At 42.9% G+C, this 27,128-nt stretch overlaps 1 protein-coding gene across 1 annotated transcript in view; it reads left to right on the forward strand.

Annotated features, from left to right (window-relative positions):
* Positions 1-27,128, forward strand: part of POLR3B (RNA polymerase III subunit B) — a 1,940,302-nt gene that overhangs the window by 467,140 nt on the left and 1,446,034 nt on the right. The window lies entirely within an intron of this gene.

The raw sequence follows: 27,128 nt of genomic DNA on the forward strand, positions 1-27,128 counted from the left end.
CAGGCGAGCACTGGAAAGCCGGTGATGCCAATAGCATTGTTAAAGGTAGTGCTTGAACAGCTGCACTACCCAGCGCATGTAACTAGGGAAAGTCTTGCTGCAACGATTGCGGAAGACTGGTTTGTTCCAATTGCTGGAACATGTTGCATTCTTTATGGTGAATTGCATTGTGTCAAAAGTTTACTGCTGGGTATACACTGAGAACAATCAGAGGAGTAATACAGTTATCTGATAGTGGTGGTGTGTCCCTTCTCTAGGTGGATCGACGCAGGTCCATGCACACACCCTGACGCCACTTGCGCAGCAAGGTTTTTAGTATGTGATGTCTTTCCGGGGTGCGTGTGAAGTGCTGAAATCCAATAATGGGCCACATCTTGTTAAGGAAGTGTTTGAACAGATAGGAAAATTATTGAGTATTAAGCGTCCGTTTTCTTCTGCTCATCACCGGCAAGCAAACGGGATATGTGAGAGACTCAATGACCTCCTTAAAGAAAGGATTGCCAAAATCAAACTTACTTTGAAGAAGGGATGGCTATATTGCCTGCCCCTTAGCCTTATATGCCCTAAAGAATCAGCCTGGTTCGGACCACCACCTCACCCCCCACGAACTAGTGACTGGGAGGCGGATGAGAACGCCTCTTACACCTCCATCGAGGAGTAGAAGTGATGCAGAGAGTACAGCAAAACTATTAGGTGACGAAACTGCACAATTATTTGACATATATGACCTCTAGCATCTCTCTCACTTCAGATCAACTCAAGCGTCAGAGGGGTCAGTATCAGAACACAGATGAAGAGAATCCAGCAAACAAATCTCCTGAACTTTTATTGGCACCTAAATTGTTTATTGGTGACACTGTTCGGATTAAGAATTTCACCCGAAAGTGCCACGAGCCACGTTTCAATGCCCCCTTTATCGTTGAAAATATAGCCCTGTCAGCAGTAAAAGTCCAAGGCAGGCGGGCTGGGCTTCATTTAAACTACGTGAAATCGTAAACCAGCAAGACTGCCCCTCCAACTCCCCCTCCTACTGTTGCCAATCTAGAAGCAAAACAAGAAGAATGTCAACGTGTGCAGACTTGATCAATGACGAAGAAGGACGATGATAAATCAACGAGCTGAATAATGCCGATTTTGCATTTGGACTAAAACTGGATCGGGCACTTCTTATAGGTATTATAGCAGGAGTACAAATCCTAGCTATGATTTTTAGAATTCTTTTGAAAAATGAACTTTAGAGATTTGGTGATGTATCAAAGCTATGCCTAAACTACAGTTTCTCGTTAACTGGAAAAGAACACAGTATCCAGATTAATTTCTTGGTGCATATTTGTTCTAAGTATTCGAATTCCATGGTGTTGACCGATAGCGGTGTGGATCAGTTTATGCTTGCTATTTTTGTGTTTATTCTTCAAACTTATCCTGCTCTTGTCTGAAGAGACGTTGATGTTCGCACTTTTTTTTACAGGATCCTAAAAATGGCCCTGTGATTAGGAAGGTTGTTAATTGTAATCATTGTGCATGTACTGCTACACCAGGAGACATTGCAGTTACAAGAGTAAAAAGTGTTTCTTTTTCCTTAAATGATCACAGTAGAAATAAGGAGTGCGGAAAGTAGTACTATTTTAGGGAATGAGCAAGCCCAACCAATTCCATAATACCAGAAATGGCGGGGGCTAATATGTTGGTTCGTGATATACATATATGCAACTATACTTTGTGTCTTTCTGTTTCTCCTGTTTAGCATTCCCTATTATATTGATGCTCCTTGTAAGATAGAGGCCACTATGATTTCTCCTACTGCAGGAATTGCTTTTGATCCGCTTATTGCCACTAAGATAGGGGCTCCTATGGTTTTCCCCAAAGAAAGGAATCCTTTTGATTGGCTTCATGATTATTATGCACGTACTGCCCTTGTAGAAGTAAGACACAAGGGAAATACAGAGGAAGATGATGAAGGGATGACTACTTATCTAGACGTAGCAGCACACCTAGGTAGTAACATGTGGTATCAGTACATGAGAAAGAACTTCTAAGGAGGGGTTGCTGCATGTGTTCCCTAATACCATATGCCTTGGAGAGATCCAGAATATGTATAGCCATAGAAGTATCTGTGAAAAAGCCCACTGCCTGACACATCTTGCACTTTGCCTGCCAAGAGGACAGTTCCAACGCAGAACAGCATCCATAGTGTGGATGAATAAAGCGATATCTCAAAGAGAAGACAATTCTGTGCAAGATTTGAAGACAAGAGAGAAGTCAGAAACAAGACATCAAATAATAAAATACGAACAGCCTGGAATGAATGGAGCTGGAATCCAGATTGAAGAAAACAAGATTCTGCAATGCAAAGATAAGAATGCAAAGGAAATAGGAGAATGTTGGGATAGAGGTCAACTGCACATTAAAGGAACAGTGCTTACTTATGAAGGATGGACAGAATGACTTGTTGTGTGCAAAGCAGCAGCATTGACCGGACAGTGGGAAGCAGTTATGGCAAATGCAGAAAAAGAATGCAAAGATCAATGGCTGAAGATTGTAAGATTGTTGACATGGGTCGATGACAAAGGGGGACCATTGCAGATACTACCCCTGAAGGATGCGTCCTTATGTTTCAGAAATAATGGTACCAAGAAGGTTGGAGAGAATCGCCACAGTGGCTGAATTTTGATGTACCAGGTATGAAGGAAGGGACAGCCGTCCTAATGGATCATTATTGGGCTTGTGGTTCCAAAGCCTACATGAAGCTTCCCAAGGACTAGGGAGGGACGTGTTCCTTGGTACTCATCCATGTTCCAGTGCTAGTGATTCCTCAGAGTGACCTGAACATTGGTGAATTTCCAAAAGCAGATGATCATTTAAGGAGGAGAAGATTGCTTGAATTTCTCAATCGAACAAGGAGAGGGAATTACTTCACAGCAAAATCAATAGAAGCCTTTGATGCTATCCCATATGAGCACAGGTTGTTCAGCAAGATTGCTTCAGCATTCACGGCTATCTTTATGCCTAGGGTCCAGACGATGACCAATGCCAAATGGTTGCAGATTACCAGGTGGGAACTTCTACAGATCATCAAAACCACCATAAAGGGATTCAATGCTATCGGTGAAGAGCTGAGAGCCTTACGATTAATGACTCTACAGAAAAGATATGTCATCAACATGATCACACAGATGGACGGAGGAGTTTGTGCTAAAATCGGACCATCATGTTGCACGTTCATACCTTCTCACGATTACCAGAATGGGACCTTGACAGAGGCCATAACGTTGTTGACAAACTTTCACAACAAGATGCAAGACGAGACAGAAGACATCATAGATGATGGAAGGTTTGTGTCCATTTTCTCATGGGTCCCACGGTGGATGGCGAACATCTTCAAGTTTCTTGGAGCAATATTAGTGATGGTGATGTTTGGATCCTGTGTGATCAGGATAATAATTACAGAGTGCAAGAAGACAGCAAAGAATGCGGTAGGAATGAAGATCATGATCAATGTCGCATCAGGGTTGAGACCCATGGAGCTGACAGATGAAGATAAGAGAAAATACATATAGGCCAGCATTGTAGCACCTGAGGGAATGAAGTTCCTGTATCCGAAGAATCACAAGAAGTACGTGGGATGATGGATCTATTATAATCCGAATGGACAGTGCAGTTACATGACTTGGAGTGTTGATGATCATGTAAAATCAGCAGGATCCCTGAAAGGAGTGAAGAAGATTTGGACCCCGAAGAAGCACTTCTTCAAGAGAAGAAATCAAGATACGGAGATTAATGGAGATGTGGTTGATGAATCAACCAGAGGGGGGAGTGTAGAGAAGCAGCAAACTGCCTCTGCAGGAAGCCCCGTCCCCCCTACTACTTGTATATTGGAGGCCTGAAATAGTGCCATGTTTGACACCAGCAGTTGTGACTATTCCACATTGAGTCTTCGAGAAAAGATACACACTGAGAAAACCCTATCAAATGTGTTCCCAAAGAAACGATAATCTCTTGGAGGAGATCCCTGGAGGAATATGAAAAAGAGAGAAAGAGGAGTTGGTGATGTCACAAGAAACTAGCGTGACTCACAGAGAAGACTGGTTGAAGAAGTGAATGTATGAACCCTATAGAAACTGATGACGAAGTAAAGAATCGAGTAAACTTTCATGTGCAAAATTAACATTGCGCTGTGTGAAAAGCACTGTAGAAAATGCAAGCCATTTAATAAATGTACAGATGCAGCAATGCACGTAGACTAAGTGATAATAAAAGCTGGCTATACGTAGGAAATAGACTGCAGGCGAAGCCGCCATTATATAGAAGCTGGACATCGGTGTCACAATTTTAGTAAGTTCAGACCATGAAGAGAAGGGCTGAACACTGTCACAGCAAAGAATTAGCTGGGAGCATGGAAGAAGCAAGAAGGCTGTCTGGCATGGTGTCAAGACTGGAAGCAGCCAAGAACTGGTTATCTATCCTCAAAGAACAGTGAACGTGAGAAGCTGAATTATCCCTGGTTAAGGTGCAAGGAAAGAACACCATGAGTGCCAAGTTTATTAATTCAAGACAATTAATTGCTATAAAATGGGCCGAATTGTGGTCGCCATCATAGAGTGGGCACGCACTCCAGAACTTTGGTAAGCATGTGCCCGTACTGCCTTATATTCCCAGAGACGATAATACATTGCAAGGCCAAGTTCAAAGACAATCTTCATGGCAGAAGGCATGAGTGATGACCGATGATGGGCTAATTGGGTGGGGAGGTACAGTCAAGTCCATCCCCTGGCACCTGGGTCTGAGCTCACATGCTGCTAAGTGAACTGAATGTTCTAGAAGGGCACGAGCGTGCCTACCAGTTGTAGAGGGCCATATAAAGAAGAAGGGCCGTATAGGTTGAGATCCAATAGAATACTGTGTTTCTAATAACTGATGAAGATGTTTTGAACTAGGGGTGGGCATAAGTTGTCCACCTAACTGTAGAGACGCAATCACATCCCAGTCCCTATAGAAAGTATGCTTGGATGCTTCCCTTGAGCCAACCACAATCCCCTGTAGGTTTTTCTTATTTGCCACGCAGTATGACATCACTTATGGCAAGTTTTTACTATACAAGTACTGTTTTTTATTAAATACTTGGAGAGAGAACGTTGTGCGACGTCCGTTGATGTGCGTTGTAACTCCCTGTTTTAGGTCATTGATATTAAAACAGTTAAAGAACTTTGCCTTCTTCCTGAGTCGGTCTGATTATCGAAGTACTGAGTTATTCTGTTCCCATCCACCTACATGACCTAAATTAAGGCCTCATGGTCACTAGCAAGACCAAGAGACACTGGGGCAAATAACACAAGCTAACACAAGTGTGAGCTGAAGAGAAAGTCGAAGTGGTCCTGCGGAGGTCTATAGTAAAAGTCTTGCACATTCGAAAGTCTTCGACATCAGTGAAAGGTCAGAGCCCGGCTGAGGGAGACCGGAAGTGTGATAAATTGGGGTAAGAGAACCTCTAACGAATGTGAATAAAGCTTGGGGAAGGGAACCCCTGCAAGTGCTGTGATTGTGAGGTCCGAGCCAGGCTGAGGGAGATCTATGGTGAATCGGGTACTTTTTGGTGAAAATCCGAGCCCGACAGAGGGAGACCTGCGCATACTTTTGTTACATTGTGAAAGGACTTTAGAAAGCTGGAATAAGTGACTTTAACATCGAAGGCCAAGTGGGCCTCAATCCACGTTTTTTACTACTTTTGTTTTGAGAACCTGCGCCAGTGTGTCATCCTGTTTACAGGGGCCACCTTACTCGTGCTGTCCAACTTGATAAGGAGACCCGTCTCAACCACATTTATTTGTTGTTATAACTCTGACTTTCCTTTGCATACATAGTCCCCTTTACACACGTTTTTTGTAAGAGATAGGGCAGGCATTAGGTTTTGTTAGTATAGTATAGGCCGTTTTGATTTGACATAGACTGACTAAGACTGTATTTTCTTTATTATTTTATGGTAGTGACTACTCCCATGTTAGCTATAGGGCAGAGTTGGAGTTTCCCCAAAGCCCATAAAGATGATAAAGGTTTTGAAACTTGTAACTCTTGTGTCAGTGTCTTACTTATGATGCCATGCCTCCTTGACAGGGAAGACTGCTTGAAACATTTATATTACCACCCCTTAAGATTCTCTCCCTCTAGTAGTCCTTAAACACTAATATTTTCCCACTTGACATTTTCCCGGTTAGTTAGTTTCTCTCATTTCCTAAAGTTAGTTTATGCTTGTAAACAGGATTGTTCAAGCAATTGTATTGCAGTTCTGTTTTTCTTAATTCTCCCTCAAGTTGTTCAATATTCTGTTTGCAGCTCGTATGAGTTTCATGATTCTCCTTCCGTGCTACTTTAGTTGCTTGTATCATTGTTGTGACTTCCTCTCTCAAGCATGCTCATTTCTGATGTACATGCCCTAGTGTCAGGCATATTCTGAGGTTTGCGAAGCACTGAAGAGTCTATTAATTTAGGCTTGGTTTTAGAGAATGGCCAACATGTGCTAGTGGTCTTGACTTTCCATGTTGACATGCTGGCTGAAATCAAGTGGCTGGCTCAGGAGTGTTGCTCGCCAGCTGATCGTGTTTGTGTGCTGAGACCTGTCCAGCACTTCCTGACTATGACGACATTCCTAATTGGGGGATTGCCAAAATGTAATTAAAAGGTGAAGGCCGCCAAGAAAGCTTCCTGGTATTCTTGTTTTTCCTCCAAATGACCAATAGAACCCCCAGTAGTGGGTGCCTTTTAACACTACTTAGGAGTATACCTTTCGTGAGCCTCTGCCATTGCCCTACTCTTGCAGTCACAAGAACCTGGGTCTTGAGGGTAAGCTATACTTTCTTCTCATTGTTCCTCAAGTGTCTACCATCACCCACAGCTGGGAAGCCCTATAATATTGCTTGAGGTGCTGGAACCCCACTCCCCTTTCTTCTTTGTGTAATGCCAACGTCTCGTACACTATCTTTGCTCTCTTCCCACCCCAAAGAAATCTCAGTATTGTTCTAATCATATAAATAAAGACTGACTTCGGGACCTGGATCGGTACCGTTTTAAACAAAATAAATCCTGTGCGATGTGTTAATTTATTTGGATTCAGCCTACCTATCCAAAATATGCACAATTTATACCAGGTTTTCAATAAAATGCAAATCTTCGTCCATTGTGGAGGGAAGTTAGCAGTAAATAAATCCACTAAGGAACTACTTGGCTGAATGTCAAGATATCTAATACATTTTCTTTGGATCTCCAAGTGATGGGACTGTGTAGGTCTGTGATGTCATCTTATGGCAGGTAGATGGTATGGATTTTCAGTAGTTGACCTTGAATCTTTATATATTGCCATGTAACTCCACCTCTTTCAAGAGCTTTGGTACTGTTAGGTGCTTCAAGAGGTGAAGCAAATGTCATCCAAAAAGGCTCAGGTTATACTCCCTCCCCCAACTCGAAGGCCCAGATGGAAGAGTACAGTCATCACTGCAACGAATGGTTCCATCTCTAGAGCTAACAGCTGGGAGGAAAGAGGACACCCCTGCTATGCCCCCCTACTTAGCCCAATCACATCTGACCTCACCCAATTCACTACATTCTTAGCAGTAGTGCTCGAACACAGGGTCCAAATCCATCTCAACTATTTCTTCCCAAACCCAACCAAGCAAGCACCACCTGCATAAACACCAGCTGACATAGTCCAAAACCATCTCCGCGTCTAAAGACTCTAGGACCAGATCAGCTGAGAATTTGTCCAGCGCCACTAAAGGATTAAGGGTCTTGGGCATTGTATCCCTCCTCTGTTCCTGATTTATACTTGGTTTGCCGCTCCACAAGTCAAGCTGTTGCACTTGAGTCTCGTTGTTGTCTCAGTTCAGGGATTGGCAGGGGGTGTGGATGCCCATGTTCCAGCTATATATGTTTTTTTTTTAAAGATATTTATTTTGTGTTTCAGCCTATAAAAATAAGCCTTTCACAAAATCAAATCATGAAAAAGAAAAGAAAGAGAAAGCATATAAAACCATGCATAAAATGTGATCCAATAAAATATAAGCAAAAACACAGTATTCGGTACAAAACATACCCTAGATCCTTTGTTCAAACGATACCCCACACGGTTCGTATCATACAGAATTTAATAAAGAGTCAACAAATCTTTCAGTTCACAGACAGAAAAGAAACTGATAGTACTTCCATGAGGGAGGAAGCTAAGTAAGCTAAGATTTCTCCAACATCTCTAACAAAGCAAAGAAAGGCATACAACGCTACAACCAGTTCCACACCCTTCCCCCACAAAAGTCTGTCCAGAATAGGTCCGCTAGTTCTCTAAACCGAAGTAGCGCAACCTAACATCCCTGAAAGCTACACGCCACAAAACAATATGTTTCAGAGTTTCTTCAACACTATGGTCCAAGCACAACCTGCAGTAAATGTGTGTTAAGGTTTTATCCCACTTATCCTCTCAGGAGTTAGGAATTGCTTTAAGCGGAACCACATACAGACCGTCTGGATTTGAGGACAGGGAAATAAAACCACATACTGATGAATGTCTTCTCTCTTCCTTTTGAATTTTGCATATTATCTATAAAGAGATAAGGCTGCCCATAGATCACTGGTTTCACACCAGTCTAACCTGTACAGCTTCTTTTTCACTAGGTTTGGTGTAATTGTAAGCTCTTCTATAGTTGCACCTATTAGCGAGAGGATTTTGCACCTTTCCAGCTTAAACTGAAAGTAAGACAGAGGGTTCCCCCAGTTTTAAATAGTTTTTTGGGGGATTCATATGTTTTTTTATGGTCTTGCCTGGATTGGTAGACCAAGCCAACATAAAGCTGGTCTGGGCTCTTTATTTTCATATGTTTAGGTTTGTGCACGTTAAAGCACACGCGCCATGGCCACCAAGCAGGTCCATTGAAAAAAGTACTTTTCCACACATCTACTCACTCCATCAAGATATAAACAAATAGTATGTTTCTAGATGTTACTATTGCATAATACACTCCATTATGCAAAATGTAATGAGAATAGTGCTGTATGCATTTGAAGGGCTTGTAGATCTGACACCAGTATCTCCAAATCCATCTCTTAAAGGGCAGGCTTTTTTTTAAAATGTATTTTATTTGTATATGGTTTAAAATAAACCTTTACAAAATTGTACAATGAAGAGAGCATAGTAAACAATTTCACATCTAAAATTTAGACCACATTTCATTAAAACATTTAATCTTAAAAGCAAGCTAAAAGATTGCCAAATCTACGATAGACAATTATTATCATACAAATACTAAAATTCACAATAGAATGCATCGGCCTAGTTAGAACAAATTCATAAAACAAAGGAAATTTCAATTTTTCTGACAATCACCTATATAAAGCACTAAGAAAGATCACACTCTGTTTTAAGGAATCTTACAACCGCTAATTGCAACAGTTTTTTTTTAATCAAATAGCATACATTTCCACACTTGATCCAAGTGCACATTTGATACATCGGAGACAAAGCGAGAGAAGTAATGCAGTCTCTTCAAGCTCAAGGCCGAACACGCAAGTATCAAGTGTCTCAGTGTTTCTTTTATTTTAGGAGCCTTACAATGTCTACACAATATTATGGGTGCCAAAGGTTTTGCTCTTACAGCAATTTTTTCTCCAGTAAGCAGAACATTAAATCTGAATCCCATATACAGATTTCTCCAACCTCTGTTTGGAAAAGTATATAGATATGGTTCCATGGAGCCCATGTATTTATAGTAGGACACCATATGTGAGTACAGCCTATATTGAGACAGTTTCTGAGTTGTATTCATCCAATCATTATTTTGCAACAGCTGTTTCACTTTTTTAGAATTATATATAAGGGTATTCATAGATACTCTGACACAGCTCAACAGAGTCTTACAAATTTCCATTAATTTGATCAAAAATGCCAATTTAGGTGCACCTTGTTTCAACATATCTGCAAATTCATTATACAGATTATTTTCTGTTTGAGTAGTAAGATTACGGAATAACAGTAGACATTTCCATTCTACAATGCTCCTAAGTGATTGTAAACCAAATTCACAGCGAGTAGCTGCTAGTGGAACGCATTTCGGGAGGCAAAAAATTGTTTCTCTAAGAATGTTCGCCTCCAGTTTATCCACGTCCAATTTAACCATTATAAATGGAATTTCGCTACCACATAGAATTTTGGGAATGGTTTTTTGTTTGTAGAATCTTAAATATGGGATGTAAGAAAATCCAACAAATTTGCGGTCCATTATACGCATTTGAGTAATGCATACTTTGACTTTTGTCAAAAAGTGATTTAGTACTTGAGCTCCATTTGAATTAGCGCTCACAAAGAAGCCTAGATATATCATCAAGTTTTTGATTCCCAATTTGATCTTATTCAAAAACCATTTTTTTTGAGGAGGCTTTCTCTTTCCGCTAAAGCACAGAATATGCGTTTTTTTGTGGATTTACTGCTCAACCATTGCATGTCATGTAAGTTGCGAAGGCTGTTAAAAATGCTGTAACCCCACAGGGGTCCTGTCAAACAATAAGTCATCCGCATAGGAACACCAACACTTTTTTGCCTTCCAGCTTAGGTTGAATGAAGGAAGCATTCAATAAAGATGGACCTATGTTGGATGTGTACAGGTTATACAAAGTTGGAGCAAAAATACAGCCTTGTCTGAGACCGTTGTCTTGATTGGCATAGACAAAAGGCCTTCATTATTTAATCGAATTTGTATCATCAAGCCTTCGTGCAAGTGGATCAGAATATCCAAAAAATCTTGTGGAAAGCCCAATAGATGCAATTTCTTCCAGAGTGTAGCTCGGTACACCAAATCAAAAGCAAGGGACAGATCCATGCTTGCCAAATAAACCGGAGTTGCCCCTTTTTCCCATCCCATTTCTTGTAATAGGGAGATCAAAAGACCCCCAGCCATGGTGCCAATGCATTTCCTAAAACCAAATTGAGATGGTGAAAAAATCTGATTTTTAGATGCCCACTGTTCAATTTTTTGAAGAAGAAGACTTGCATAGATTTTGGAGTCCAAATCCAAAAGAGCTATTGGCCGGTAATTTGATGGCAAGGATCTGTCCCCCTTCTTATAAATAGGAATGATGTAACTCATGTTCCAAGAACATGGAATGATCTTTGTTCGATTTATATCTTGAAAAAGAAGAAATAAAGCCTTTGACAACTTGTCTGGATTGTCCTTAAAAAGAGCATTCGAAAGGCCGTTAGGCCCCGCAGCTCTAGAGGTACTGGCCTTAACAATCCTCTTTCTGATCTGATCAATCAGTTACATTTCCATCGAGTGTCTTACGGGAATAAAATGATTGCTCCATCAGCTCTCCACTTGCATACAGATTCTTATAGTATCCCATCCATATCTGTTCATCAATAGGGTTAAGATTCCATTCTACGTTGGATATAGAGGTTCGATTTATAAGTTGCCAGAATTGTCTTACCGAGTTATCTTTCAGCAAGCACAACATTTCCTCATTGTCTGCTTGAAACATCACGCATTTATAACTTCTGATCCAATTTTTGTAAGTTTGTTTCAGATATTTTGCCCCCTCTCTCCTGGAAATTTTTGAATTTTTTAACAGTTTAAGTTGCTTAATGAGCTTCTTAAAAGGGTCTTTCTGGCGCGCACAATAAAGTCCTATTTGTGGGAGTGTCTTTTATTTATCTGTTTTTTTTCCCAATGTCTTCACTGAACTTTCGATGAGGGTTTTTACGTATGGGGCAAAATGATCATGAGAGGACCTAATTTTCTTTTATTCGTAGTAGAATCATCATGATCTTTACAGAATAAGTTATTGCAAGATTGTACATTACCCGGATGCCAAATAATCCTGTTATTGCCAAAATTCAAAACCAAATCACTAGACATCTGCTCGGACACCACCTTTGCTCTGGGGATGACCAAATTCAGCTCAAGCATCCTATGATAACTCATCAGCGTAGGGCGCACTGTAAAACTCTCTACCAAATTGAAATTTGTCTCCGAGACAAAAATGTAGTCGATTGCTGAAAACCTATCTCCCAGTGACCAGGTTATATATGGTTCCTCTGGATTCAGCATTTGATGTACTGATTTAAGGCCCCAGATTTTACACAGCATGTTCCAGCACATTAGATCACATTTTTTGTATAACGGCCTCATAGACTGGAAATCCATGTTGCCAGAATGCTCACCCTTCACATTCATAGGAGCTACATATGATATTCCTTCACTCTCCTTTGCAAGTTCATGTTAGTGTTCAGGTCCCCCATCAAGAGAATTTGCAGCCCTGCATGTTTAAGAAAGCACTTCTCCATGAGCTCTTCCATTTTAGTGATCACCTCGTATAGGTTAGATCTTGGCGACCAATAAATATTCCAGATTAGTATATGAGAAATACTATCCACCTTTACCAATGCCCCCAAAACATGGGGAGGAATTGTGAAGATTTCCATCAGATGAATACCCGAGCCAAGCTTTACTGCTAAGAGCAGGTCCCCTTTGGGCCGTCCTATCCGACCCTTGGAGGCCAAAAGGTGATAACACTCAAATCCATCCAACTGCGCGTGGGAAGTCATCCATGTTTCCTGTATGCAAAGAATACTTTTAGTTCTCGGTATATAGCATAGTTCATAGGAATAGGACAGATGAGAATTCCCTCGTGAGTTCCAGGAAAGTATACAAAATATATTGCCTGGATCTATTTTTGTTGTTTTAGATTTTGCAGCTGGGAGATGGTCTCGAAGGCTCAGGGCAAGCCATCTCCAGCTTGAATCCTGTTCTGGGAGAGACTCTCTCTTATTAAACTGATCTAATTCCGCTAGGACGTTTTGAAATACCAGCTTGGAGTGAAAAACTATCGTTGCGTGATCAAAGCACTGGGGGTGAATAAGTACACCCTTTTAACTTCAGCCGAGGTCAAATTTGCAAGAGGGGATATCATTCAAAAGTAGCAAAGACCTGTACCTATTCATTGCAGGTTGCATACCACAATCGAATAGCGGATACAGTAAAAAACTTAGGAAGTTTAAAAAGCACGGTTTTCTCCATGCAATGTGTTTAAATTCCGTGTCCAGATACATTTTGGTAAGCCTTATAGCTGCCTCCCCCACAGATACTCTTGGGGGGGAGGGGAGGGCAATATGGGATTGGTAGGTGGCTGCATATTAACTGGATGGACTTTGTCCATTGCTTCTAAAATAGGAGGGGGGTAAGGTTCGGAGTACTAGGATCGGCTGCTATTCGCACCATCTCCTGTTGTTCATTAGGCGCTGCTGGGTTAGAGTCATAGGAAGAACGGCTTGAGATTTTATCCTCCAAGTAGAGTCTGCCCTTCAGTGCCTCTTCCACTGCTGTGCGAATCAGCAGGGCAACATCATTAATGCTCAATAGAGTTTTGTCTTGCAGCCCAGTCGGTAGATCGCGCTCGATTGCTTTATCCACCACGGAGTCAACGGTCTTTAGGGTACCTGCTGACAGCAGTTGACTCAAATGCGGTTTTGAGGGCGCCAATGGGTTAGCTTTTGATATAGGCTCGCTTGCTGAAGGGCTCAATATACCAGACACTATCCCTTGATTAAATATGTTTGGCTTCAAGAAAAGGCCATAGCTTTCTCTCTGGTCCACAGGCGGATTTCTAGGTGTTTACCATTTTGGACCATGTTCATTTTAGACTGAGACGTTTTATGAGTCATTTCTTCTGATACAGAGTTAGAAGGTAGGCGATATGCGCCCCCCTCGGAATTGCTAATCACGTCAGGTGGCTCTATTATTTCAACCTCTGCATCAGAGAGATGCGCCTTTTCCGCTCTTATAACATTTCTTCAATTGTGTTTAGGAAGTTTGTTCCTTTGATTAAAAAAGGATGAGTTCCCAATCTTCCTATTTTTCTTATTTTTTTGGTTATTTTTGTTTTTTTGATCCAGGGCCCCCTTTTTCCCTGCCAAGTTTTTATTTATAGCAAGTGGCTCTTGAACAATTCATTTTAGGGGGGAATGATCAGTGGGATAGGAAGGGGTACTTTTAGATCTAGTTTTCCATCCAATTCCTTGGGTAAAGGCATTCCCAAAGCCAACATTCTAGTCACAATTTTTGTGGGCAAGAGATCTAGTGCTTCTACACACATTTTTGCTTGGGAGATCTGTCTCTCCATGAGTATTCTTACTTCCATAAACCCAGTAGAGTGTACTTTTAATTCTTGTAGTATTGAGGAGAGAACCCAATTTCTGATGTCTGGCCAGGTTGCTGGGACGGTATAAAGTTAGATGTATCTTGTAGATGTTGAGACAGATCCTGTAGATCCGCATCTGCAGAGAAGTCGTCTGGTGGAGTATCCAGAAAGGGCATCTCCGGCATAACGGAAATGTCCTTCTTGGGTACAGTTTCAAACGTACAGGAGCCTGAGGCTTCCTCCTGCGTAGCCTGCGCATTACCTCCTATTGATAGCAATGAGGAGTGTGCCATTGCCTCAGCATCTAATAGCTGAGAATCGTTAGGCTCTGGTGGGGAAGGAGGCAGAGGCATATTCATTGCCATCCTTAACGTATTTTTTACCGGTGTAAAAATCAGGGGGGCAGACAGTATATCATCATATAATCTTGGCCCCTGTGCTGTGGAGCTCCTCGTGGCTGGGCCTGCAGAGTTAGCCCGAGTATAAACATATTCAATGCTGTTTTGACATCTTTACATGGCAGCAACTGGCCTTATTTCAAAACAGATACCTGCTGCGGCAACCTTGGATGTTTGTGCTGCTACTCCACTATATAAAAATAAAATTCAAATGCAATGTACAGCAGCAATAGGATTGGTGTAATTCAGATATGTCCCAGGTACCCTCCCAAGCTACTACTAATACTTTTAGATCTGAGCGCGGCCTTTGACTTACTAGACCACAACTTACTTAAGTCAGCTCTAAAAGAAACAGCAAATTGCTCAGACGAAGCTATAAGCTGGATCATGTCCTTCCTTCAAGATAGAACATCTAGAGTACATTGGGGAAATCTATTTTCAATTGAAAAAGTAATTACATGCGGAGTCCCCCAAGGCGCTAGCATGTCCCCACTCCTGTTCAACATATACCTTAGATTTCTATGTATAGTCCTTGATAACATCAACACGTTCTTTACCAATTATGCAGATGACACTCAACTGGTAATAGAACTAAGTGGAGACCATCAAAAGGACAACAAAAAACTTGACACAGTGTATAAAGCAGTGGAAAATTGGATGGATCAAAATTGGATGTGTCTAAATGGCAATAAAACTGAGCTCATGGTTTTTGGCTCCCATTTGGTCAGATCCAAGCTCCACCCCGCATATAACACCTTTACCATCAAAGACACTCAAATACAAGTCCTTAACAAGGTTAAAACCCTGGGGATGATGTTGGAAGCATCTCTAGGATCCGAGGCTCAAACCCTCTATGTGAAAAAAACATGCTCCTATCATCTCCGCTTATTGAAAGCCATCAGACCCTATCTATCGGAGGAAAACAGTGCCACGATTGCAAGAGCCACAATTCTATCTCGCCTCGATTATGGCAATGCGTTAATTCTAGGCTCTAACAAAAACTGTTACCACAGCTACCAAGTCCTGCAAAATAATGCAGTAAGAATCATCAAACAAATTCCCAGGAACCAGCATATTAGCGAAGCTAGGAAAGAACTACACTGGTTGAAAATCGAGGAAAGAGTCCAATTTAAGTCGCTCACACTCACACACAGATGTATATATGGCAAAGCCCCAGCATACATGAAAAATAAAATCATTCCATATAAGCCCTCCAGAGAGCTAAGATCATCCGAACATGGTCTGATTACGAAAGCTCCTTTCAGACTCAAAAACGGAGCAGGCAAATCCTTCCCTGTCACAGTAGCAGGCCTTTGGAACAATCTTCCGGGCCAGATAAGGATGGAAACCAACTATCAACGTTTTCGAAAACAATTGAAAACTTACATCTTTAAGTAAAACATATAAATCTTTCTGGCCCAGTTCGATATCCTATATATATCTGTCTTGTGCTTTGTGTTAGTTACCCGTCACTTGTTTCTCGTGTGCCTGTTCCTGCGCCCCGAAGCTTGCGAGCTACCGGCGCAATATAAATAAATAAATAAATAAATAAAAATATGTGGAAAGTTGTTGTGAGCTGGGACTCGCCCCCATGCTGCTGATGCCCTTTATAGGACTGGCTGTAGCAAAAAAAAATCAGGGCCAGGGAGTTATCTTCCAATCCCTAATTACAGAACGCAAGTGCAGACCGCAAATAGTCCGCTTGGCCTCTCACCCTCCGATGCCGTCAGCGCATCGGATAAGGCTTCTGCAAACACTAATGAGGCCTACGATCTGTGCAGAGATTTAAAGACTGAAGATTGCGTGGTTTAGCTCTCAAGATACATTCATATGTGATGTACAATCAATCAGAACCCAGTATAACAATGTGAGGTCAATCCATGAGAGTTATGTGCCCATATCAATCATACCTTGTGCTGCTCATCACTAATCTCCTCTATAGTAGTAGCAGGACAGCTAGTGGTGAGTAAGGATCCATAGCTTCCAACAACTAAACGCAGCTAAGAGAGGGCAACGCGCACCCACCGCACACCTGAACAGCCAAACAGCTCCACTTGGGTGCGAGGGTGCACGAGCCCGCTGTAATTGTAGAACGTCGGTTCAGGGAGGCGGAGCCAGCAGAAAATGCTGCGCGCTACAGAGGAAAGAGAAGAAACCAATTGAGTGTGCAGTTGGATTAAGGTGCACGCATAAGAAGTTGAGGAGGTTAAGGGGCTAGAGTCCAACAAAGAGTCCAGCCAAAGATAGTAAAGCAGTTGTAATTACTTTCGGATTCCTCTTTGCAGTTTTGCCTCTTGCGCCTTCCTCTCGCCGACTGAAGTCGACAAAGTGAAAAATAAGCACAGATCGGAGGAGAGACAGGGGGACCAGCTAAACAGCTCCATTTGGGTGCACTCGCGCGGGTGCGCGAGCCCGCTGCAATTGTAGAACGTCGGGGGGGGGGCAGAGCCAGCTGAAAAAGCAGCGCGTTTCGGATTCCTCTTTGCAGTTTCACCTCTTGAGCCTTCCACTCGCCGACTGAAGTCCACAAAGTGAAAAATAAGCACAGATCAGAGGAGAGACAGGGGGACCAGCCAAACAGCTCCACTTGGCGTCCACTTGGGTGCAGGTGCACTAGCTCGCTGCAATTGTAGAACGTCAGGGAAGGGGGGCGGGGCCAGCTGAAAAAGCCACGTGTTTCGGATTCTTCTTTGTAGTTTTGCCTCTTGCGCCTCTTGTGCCTTCCTCTAGCCGACTGAAGTCCACAAAGTGAAAAATAAGCACAGATCAGTGGAGAGACCGGGGGACCAGCCAAACAGCTCCACTTGGCGTCCACTTGGGTGCAGCTTTGCTAATTTGGTGATCCCTACCTTCCCATATGCTGTCTGGTAAACCAGGGGATCCTTTCTCTACTGCCTTTGAGCCCCACATTACATTACAGGGCGGGCAGTGTGGCCCAGCCGCATAAGTCCTCTTAAATATCTAATGCATTTCTCGTCTTACTCATCAAGATTTCTATGATAAAAGATCAGACCATACCCAAGAGAAAGCTTTGCTGAACTCTCTTCCGCTTGTTTTTTAGCTGCCTTACTGTTCTTATATTTGGATGTCTTCTCACTTGTAGAAAAGAATGGGATTGGCCGAGCTTGCATGAAAGTCGAGCTACACACTGTAGTAACTCTTGAACTATCAGTCCTCCAACACCCCTTTATTTAATGACACACTGTTTTTATGATCCACCCACCTTGCCACCTTTGTGACAAAATAGTGGAACATAGAGAGCATAATAGGCAGGCACTATGCAGTTACTTTCTCACAAACTCGGGGTGTTGTATATTGAATGGACTAACACTACGCTGCTTTTCACCATTATCTTTGAATTTCACATACATATGCCCTGCTGGTAATGCCTAAAAAAGGAAAATGGTGTTGAAGAAATATTATTTATTTTTTACGTTTGATTTGCAATTTTACTCGCACAAAAGGGAAACCACATTAAAAAGTGGGCTGCGTGGATAGTCAGTAAAAATCACTATATCGTTTTGCTGTTTTATAGCAACATACGCATATTCTTTACAATTGCATCTACTAAACAATGCATTCATGTTTGACAAGGATGACTTTAATACTTCTGTTAGCAATCTAGCTTTTATTCATAGACTTTAAGGAACAGCCCAAACCTCTTTGTAGATCTCCTCTCAATGTGACAACTGATATCTGGTTATTCTGTAGACTCTTATTCTAACATTAATCTAGAAGATGTGTTTGACCTTGCATTGTTACAGACTGATTTTCTTGGGCACCATGAGGCCCTTTTTGACCAACCTTCAGGTGCCAATTCCGACCTCGTAAACTTGATACTCATTCAGTATTATTGCCTTGTTCCATAATGTTTTTTTATTCCTAAATTGTTGATAACAATCTTGCCTTGATTCGTTGCCACTACCTTGTTGTTTTGGTACAGCCAATTAGCATGTGCAGGAGGTCAGGTTCAGGCTGATTTCATCTCCGGCAGCTGCTCTCTGCACTTACTTAAGTGAGTACCTTCTTTTAAGACACCAGTATGTTCTCTGCAGAATTATTTTCTGTGTGCATACAGTCTGCATGTTTGGTCCTACCCTATACATGTCAGTGAACGCTGTTTCACCCACTCTTCATCAGTGATGGTGAGTCAATCTCGTTATCCCAATCATTTTAATTTTGCTGAAGCAGTGTATGTTGTCTGCTACCAAGCCCCTGCATATCATTGCAGCTCTGCTGGCTGATTCCCAGTTGGGCATGGCAGCAGCTTGATTTTCAACATTTTGGTGTTGCTTTCGCCCATTGTTCTTGATATCGGGTTTACCATCTGGCACAGTGCAAGATATTCCACAGTACGTATTGTCCTAGCTGTGAGGCTGCAGTAAGTAGAGATTGACACACAGGTGACATTTTTGCGGTTACAGACTTTTATTTAAATGAAAGTAGTATTAGGGCAAGTCCTCACTAGCCCTAACACTAAGTTGCCTGCCTCAACGTAATTTCAAATGGGTCTGTAAGAATGTCAAAATAAAGATAAGTCCACTGTCATGTCAAAACCCTGACTCTAGTCCTCGCGCTAACAACTCAATATGAATTGCTGAGGGATTGTTTCCTCAGCAGGTTATTCATAGTTCTTTTCCAAGGTCATCATTTTTTTTATTGTGTTTAACTGTATTTTACCAGTTTTTACAAAAATGTCTTTGTTATCCACTGTTTCATTTCTTTTAAAAGTTACTAGTTAAAGGTTCCGAACCCTTGGTTTGGTTAAGTTTGTTCAGTTCCTTGTGTTTTTTTTTTTTTTTTTTTTAAAGCAATGAATTCAGATCGAGGCTCCCCAGAAAATTCCCAACCACAATCACCGGTTTTCTGTTAACCCCATCCATCAGGTAGGCCCACCAGTAGTCTTCGTCCAGGGTGCAGAAATGGGAGTATAGCTGGTCTTGGTGGATTTTTCTGTTAGAGGCTAGTGCAGGGAATTTAAGGATGAGATGCTTCAGGTTTTCGATCGAGTTTGTATCTGCACAAAAGCGGCAAGAATTTACATCAGTTTTTTTCCTGATTGCCAAGATTTTGTTTGTTTTTAAGGTGTTTAGCCTTGCTCTCAAGAAGATGGAACGGATTTTCCTGTTCGGGAACTTTACTAGATATTGATGGGCTCGTTCCATTTTTGGACATTCAGCGGCAAATGCGCTATGTGCTGGTAGCTCATGGCCTTCTCTAGCGTGCTACGCCAATCTGTTTCCTTACATTTTTTGGCAGTTTTAGTTGGGTCTGTCAGAAGTTCCTCCTCCAAGCTTCATTTTTCTCCCGAAATAGCACGATTTTTGTTGGTCCAATTTACCAGCATTTTAATAGTTCTTTTCTCCATTTCTTCATGAATAAGAGCGTGGACTTTTTCCTTGGAATATCATATCTTCCTGTATAACATCAGACCATTACAGGAGGGGAGGGAAGAGGGAGGGGCGGTAGGGAAGAGGAGCGGACAGAGAAGAGGGAACGTTGGGAGTTGGGAAGTGTGTTGGGGTTGGGATGTGAAGCGGGAGGGAGGGAGGGGGGTGAAGTTGATGTGTTTATAGTTAGGATAGGTTTATGTTGGGGAACGAGCCTACGTGAAAAGTGGGAAAAACTTAGATATGGACTGTACTTGCGAAGGGAGGAGGGGGATCCTAACACACCATGGGGGACCTACTTAGAATGTTAGAGGGCTCAATAGCTATCTAAAGAGGAATAAGGTAATGATGCATCTTCGTAGGCAGAAAATAGACATAGCCTTGATACAAGAGACTCACCTCACACAAGGAAAGTTGGAGGTTATCCGGAAGAAATGGAGGGGGACCGTTATAGGCGCAACATATTCGGCCTACGCTGGAGGGGTGATTACCTGGGTATCGCTGCATGTCCCGTTCCAGTTATTACAAACTACAGTCGAAGCAGACGGGAGGATGGCTATAATTAGAGGGCTGGTGGAAAACAAAGAAATAAACATTATAAACAAATATGCCTCGAATCAGGATACAGCGGCATACTTTAGGACCCAATACAACAAACTCAGCATGTGCCTAGGGGGGGCGGTGATCTGGGGAGGAGACTTTAACTGCGCACTAAACCTGAAAATAGGTCGATCTGACTATAAAATAGATAGACACACCTCTGCCGCCAGAGCGTTGCAGTCCCTGTTAACGGATTTTGGATTCGAGGATGCATGGAGAGTGCGCCATCTGCAGGACAGACAAGATTCGCATTATTCGGCCCCACAAAATGTACACACCAGGTTGGACGACATGTTTACCACACAGGAACTAATGCCAGAAATACCGCAGACAGAATATAAAGCAAGGGTCCTATCAGACCTTATGGCAATACCGACCCCCGAGAGCGAGGATACCAACGTGGCGCCTCAGAGCAGAGGCGTTGAGAGACACAACCTTCAGAGAGGATTTGAGAGAGGAAAGCTATTTTGAGATCAACACTGGCAGTGTTGAGTCAGCGGGGACGCTCTGGGAAGCCTTTAAAGTGGTAGTGTGGGAGATAGCCATAGCCAAGTCCAAGGGACTACAAGGAGGGATATTAGCCAAACTACAAGACTCAGAAAAAGAATTAGAAACAGCGCTAAAGAGAGGTGGTAATACCAAGGAAGATAATGAAGCAACAGAAATGTGCTGGGCACTGGGAGAGGTTGTGTAATCTCAACTATAAAAAAAATACATAGAGAGGCAGCACGCAGGAGGAGATAAACCAGGGATGGCCCTGACATGGTTATATAACAGCGAGACCCCTAGACCCAGAATCAGAACAATAACAAAGGAAGATGGTTGCATAGTGGACACCTAAGAAGGCGTTAATCAGGAATTTGTAGACTATTACCGACTCCTGTACGGAGATGAAGGAGGAAGCGATTGCAGGGCAATATGAGAAACACTGGAAGACATTGGGTTGCCGCAAATTAGCGCAGAGGAGCGAAAGGAGCTGGATGCTCCAATTACTCCAGAAGAACTAGAAGAGGTAGTGGTGCAACTACCCACCACCAAGACTACCTAGCGAATTTGATAAAATGTACAGTGATGAGGTGCTCCCCCGCTCTTGGTGATGTTAAATGAGGCATATGAAGTGGGAAGGCTACCAGAGTCCCTAAGAGAGGCGATTATCATACCACTCTCTAAAGCCAATAAGCCTGGCAATGATTGCGGCTCATACAGACCGCTGTCAATGCTGAATCAGGATAGCAAGATTCTAACAGCGGTCCTGGCAAACAGAATGAGGAGGATCATTACTAAACTAATACACCCTGACCAGACTGGTTATGTCCCAAATAGGAATATATCCAACAACCTCAGACGACTCCACCGAGTCATTGAACACGCAAATGGGGATGCGGGCGAGAAGATCAATAAAGGCCCTTGACTCAGTCAAATGGCCCTGGCTGATTGTGACCCTGACCAATTATGGGATAGGACCTGGGTATCTCAAATGGGTTCAATTATTATACAGCGCGCCGCTGGCCAGGATTAAAAAGGGAGCAGTAATAACAGAGAGGTGGCAGCTCAGCAGAGGCACTAGACAGGGATGCCCGTGGTCCCCTGTGCTGTACATATTAGCCTTAGAGCCCTATGCGATATACCTGAGCCAGCAGTATGACATAATAGGCATCACCATAAAAGGGTAACCGCACGTTATCTCCTTGTATGCAGACGATATACAGTTGTATCTGCGTTACCCCGAAGAAAACCTCCAATATGTCCTGGAAGTGATGGAGCGATTCGCAGGGATGTCTGGCATAGCAGTGAACCCCAAAATATCCTGTATATTTCCAGTGGGCAGATACAAAGGGATCCCATTAGATCAATGTACCTGTTTTACAGATACCATGGGAGGTAGACACATTTCGATATCTAGGGATAGACATTGGAGGCAGAGCACCAACATAGCACTGAGAAAGCGATCAAGAGTATTGAAAATAGTATGAAGTTCTGGGTAAAGCTCCCCTTGGCAATGGTGGGATGAGGGGCAATGCTGAAAATGGTGGTCCTGCCTAGACCACTGCATTATTTTGGGAGCATCCCATATCTGAAACCAAGGCAATTTTTTACTAAGATACACGACATATGCAGGGGATTCCTTTGGGACGGGGAACAATTGCCCTTTGGAAGCTACAAAACTCACACGAGAGAAGGGGTATAAGATTGCCAAACTATGAGATCTATATAGCAAGCCAGTTACAGTATGTAGCAAAATGGCTCTCAGAAGTACCAACCCCAGAGTCCAGGCTGTTTCGACTGGACTGCGCCCCATTCTTCTTAAAAGAAATGATGTGGTTGCCCAGATCGGATATGGAAGGGCGCCCAAAGATGATGATACTAGGGAGGGAGATATGGCGTAGGGCCTGTCAGGTAATAGGGAACCCATCCCCGTGTTCCCCGCAAGTGCCACTAGTGGCACTGTCCGGAAAAGAAGAGCAACTAAGGATGATGATTAGGAAACACTGGGAACCGGTAGGGATAGCAACTATGGGAGATATATGGCAAGAGGGGAGGATAAAAGACTTTGAGATGCTGGAGGAGGAAACAGGGTTACATGCGGGACAATATATTGCATACCGTAGGGTGGTGCGGTGAATCAGAAAGACATGGTCCGAAGTAGTACTAGAAGATCAACCGGACGCCACTATAGACAAAATATATGACATAGCAGAAGGAGGACATGAGATATCTAGAATATATGAGCTGATGATGTCCAAAGTGGGGAAGGAAGTGGTACAACTGAGACAGGATTGGGAAGAAGAGGTGGGTGCCCCAATGAGTGATGGGATGTGGGAGCGGGCCCAAGGGTACCATAAGAAAGTGTCAAGGAATGCGAGATTACAACAGATACAACTATATACAACCCACATGGCTTATATGACACCCCAGAGGATAGCCAAATTTAAAAATACAGGATGACAATCATGCCCCAAATGTGACGAAGAAAACGCTGGAATGGTGCACATGTTTTGGACATGTCCAGTGATTGAGAGATTCTGGGGAGAAATAGCACATAGGCTGGGAGAAAAAAAAAGGGATTAAGATAGTGGTTGAAACAGCATGGGCATGCCTGATAGGGGGGGGTTTCCCAGATCACATAAACTCAAGCATGTAAGTAAACTAAAAGACTTGGCATACATACTTGCAAAGCGTAGAATCGCTATGGGATGGAAGACATGCCATAGACCAAGAATAGAAGTATGGTGGAAGGACCTACAGAAATGGGCGGAAGCTGAAACAGTATAGCAGGAAGCTAGTAATTCTGGAGAGGAGGAGGAGGCTAAAACCTTGATAGCCTGGAAACATCTGATAGCCACGTTATTTGGGCCTACGCACGACCGGTCAAGTGATCGGGACCCAAGAGAGACCACAGGAGAGGAATCCCTACTGCAAGCTGAAGAATGAGAAAATGAAGGAGAGTAGGCTCGAACGGGGGAGAGGGAATGGAAGGAGCAGTGGACATGGATGGCATGATGCAAATTCAAAATGTTATTATATGCACTGCAAGTTTGGTTTGTATTGTTTGTTGAAATAAAATTAATTAAAACTGTTTTAAAAAAAAACATCAGACCATTAAGATCTACGGTTCCTTTAAGAGATGTAAGGCTTAGCTCTCTTCTGATCAGAGCCACCGGTGTTGATGGAGGAAGATGTAGCAGACATGAGCCTTCCATCTTGTTCCAGATGTTGTCAGGGATCATTGGCGTTGCTTCCGCTCCATAGGTAAGTGCTGGGACCGCTTTAGATTTATAAAATGTAATTGCTGCTTTCAACAAAAAGCACCTGAACTTTTTGTCCATCTGAATCGTCTGGTTTGTCAAGCCTTTCTTTTTGAGGATCAGCGTTTTGCGCGCTTTGTTACTGAAGGTTACTCCCAGGTATCTGAAAGTTTCGACTTTTTCTAGCCGTTCTTTTGCTAGGAACCATGCGCCCTGTTCTTTTCTTGTGGGTTTTCTAGGCACATTACTTTGGTCTTTCCCGTATTACTCTGTCGTTTATCTTTAGGTATTCATATAGATTATCTAATTTTCTTTGTAACCCAATCTTGGTTTAATCGATTAGGATGATGTCATCCGCGTATAACGGCCTGCTAACTTTTTCGGTACCCAGAGTAGGCGGGAAAGCTTTAACACTTTTTTTTGTGTGCTGATAATCTCCTGTGTAGGTGTTGTACAGCGCCAGAACCAGAGGGCATCCTTGCTTGACTCCTCGATGGGTATCGATGTTTGTTGAAAGTAGTCCCTCACCGTTAAGACAAACTCTCATTGAGGTCTGTGAGTAAAGTTCTTTAATCAGCGCCAGCAGGGATTTTGGACAGCTCCATTTGACGAGTTTCCCCTACAGTTTGCCTCTGTTGACTTTGTCGAAAGCTTTTGACAGGTCGATAAAAGGCAAGAACAAACGAGGGGATCCTTCCAGTACTTTGGCCTTTAGAGTACGAGTATATTGGCCGTTGTTCCTAGGTTTTTTGTAAAATCTGTTTGGAAGGGATCTGATCCTTCAGATGATGAAACCCATATTTTGAAGTTATCCTAGAGGAAAGACCCGAAAGTTTTTCCAGTACCACCAAGCAGGGCGATGGGGCGGTAGTTGTTTGGGTGACATCTGTCCCCTGATTCATATCGGTACCACGTTAGTGGTTTTCCAAGAAAGGGGTATTGATCTTGTTGTCAAACAAGATTTGAATGTTTTGGCCACAAAGAGGGACCATAGACCAGGATTTGTCTTCAAGTCCATATTTGACGGTCCGTCTGGTCCTGCGGCACGGGATGTTTTGAGTTTTTTGATATTTTCCTTGATGTTGGCTCTGTCAAGTTCAATATCCCATTTGTCAGTATCCATTGTGGGTTCCGTTGGTGAGTTTGGAACTGCACCGAAGAGGTTTGAAAAGTGCACGGTCCAGGTCTTTTCTGTCACACTACTCACTAAGGAGTCTTGGGTTTGCTTTCCTCTGGTTGATATTAGTGACCAAACGGCCCTCGGTTTCTTACCACTGAGGGTTCTTAGCATCGCCTCAGAGTCTTCCTGATACAGTTGGATTTTGTATCCTTTTAGCCAGTTTTTATAATGCTTTATTGCTGTCGAAGCTTTGTTGCATTTATGTTTTGAGGGAAATCATGCTGCTTTCCTTTTGGCTCGTCTCATGGCCATTCTCTTTTCCTTGAGAATGGAGTTGTTATGGTGATGAGTTTTTGTCAATGCTTTACCACCCGCTGTCGACACTTGGTAAGGTAGCAAGAGAGAGCAATAATCGGTGAAGATAGAGTCCCCTTTTTGCTCATCAAACTCCTAGGCTTGATGGTATTGCTTAGTTATGTCAGTGATTGCTGTAGTTTTAAACCACAATCGAGTTCCCTTCCATGTTAGCCAACATTAGAGGGCGAGGAGGCTGGCTGACAGAAGTATATATAAGTTCATAATACAAAGTTCCAAAAGGTGAACAACATAGTTCCACAGGGGTCAAGAGACTGCCTCCCTTCACTTAACTTCTCGCAATGTTCGCAAGTCCCAGGGGGAATGACTCCATTCCATTTCCCCTGGTTTCTTTTCTACTTCCTCGAAGAGCCAAGAGACTATTTTCATTCTCTTAGCTTTGCCACAATGTTCACAAATCCAGGGGTTGTCTCCCCATGTACTGTAACTATAAAGAGGAGAAATAATTCACCTTGTATGGGTGCAAGTACCAGACTTGTCTGGTTTCAAAATGTCTCTTCCTAGGTAGACTTGGTGTACTCTCCTGCCAAGTACTACCCATTGCACAGCAACCTGATTCACCTTCCTCCCAGGTACTTTGACTACGAGGATGAGCAACTGATGTATTTCTGTTATGGGTGCTAGTCCCAGACTCGCCTGTCTTCGGTACATCTCCTTTTAGGTAGGCTTGGTTTACTCTCCTGCCAAGCACTACCATTATTATCATAGGTGGGGAAACGTTCTTCAATATTATTTTCAGGGTCCCAGAACCTCAGCTCTGGGTATTCCTCTCCCTTCTCTGCTTGCCACCACTTGTTCTTACTTTCAGGGCCAAGACCCTAGGTTTGGGGTATTTCTCTCTGTGTACTCTGTGTACCTGTTTTCCTGGTTCCTGAGGGTGTCTGCCTCCTCCCAGCTTCCTTCGTCAGCTGCAGAATTGTAGTGCTTGGGAGGCTTGGTTTGGTCTGCGGTGGCTCTGCAGCACCAACTATCTTTCTGGAAGCCATTGCGCTTCACAAGCTTCAGGACCACCTGTTGCCTGTGTTCGCCAGCCAGCCGTCCCTTCCTCTGTCTCAGGACCGGCTCCGGGGCTCTCGGCTTCTCCTTGAGCGCCTCGGCGTTCTCTCTGTCTCCGGCAGACGGTACCTTTCCTCGCGGCTCCTCCAGGGAGGACTGCTCTCCGTAGGAAGTTCTTCTTTCCTTTTTATTTAATAGCCGGGTTCAACTATATTGAATAGGCTGGTCTGCTCAATGTGGGACCTGTAGAGTGCTCTTCCGCACTCCGTGCATCTTTTTCACCTCCTTACGTTTCTCTAAGGTGTCATAACTGTTCTTTTTCATCTTAGTATTATTT

This window comes from Ambystoma mexicanum, chromosome 12 (assembly GCF_040938575.1).
Source record: "Ambystoma mexicanum isolate Mex_15411 chromosome 12, UKY_AmexF1_1, whole genome shotgun sequence".
NCBI lineage: Eukaryota > Metazoa > Chordata > Amphibia > Caudata > Ambystomatidae > Ambystoma > Ambystoma mexicanum.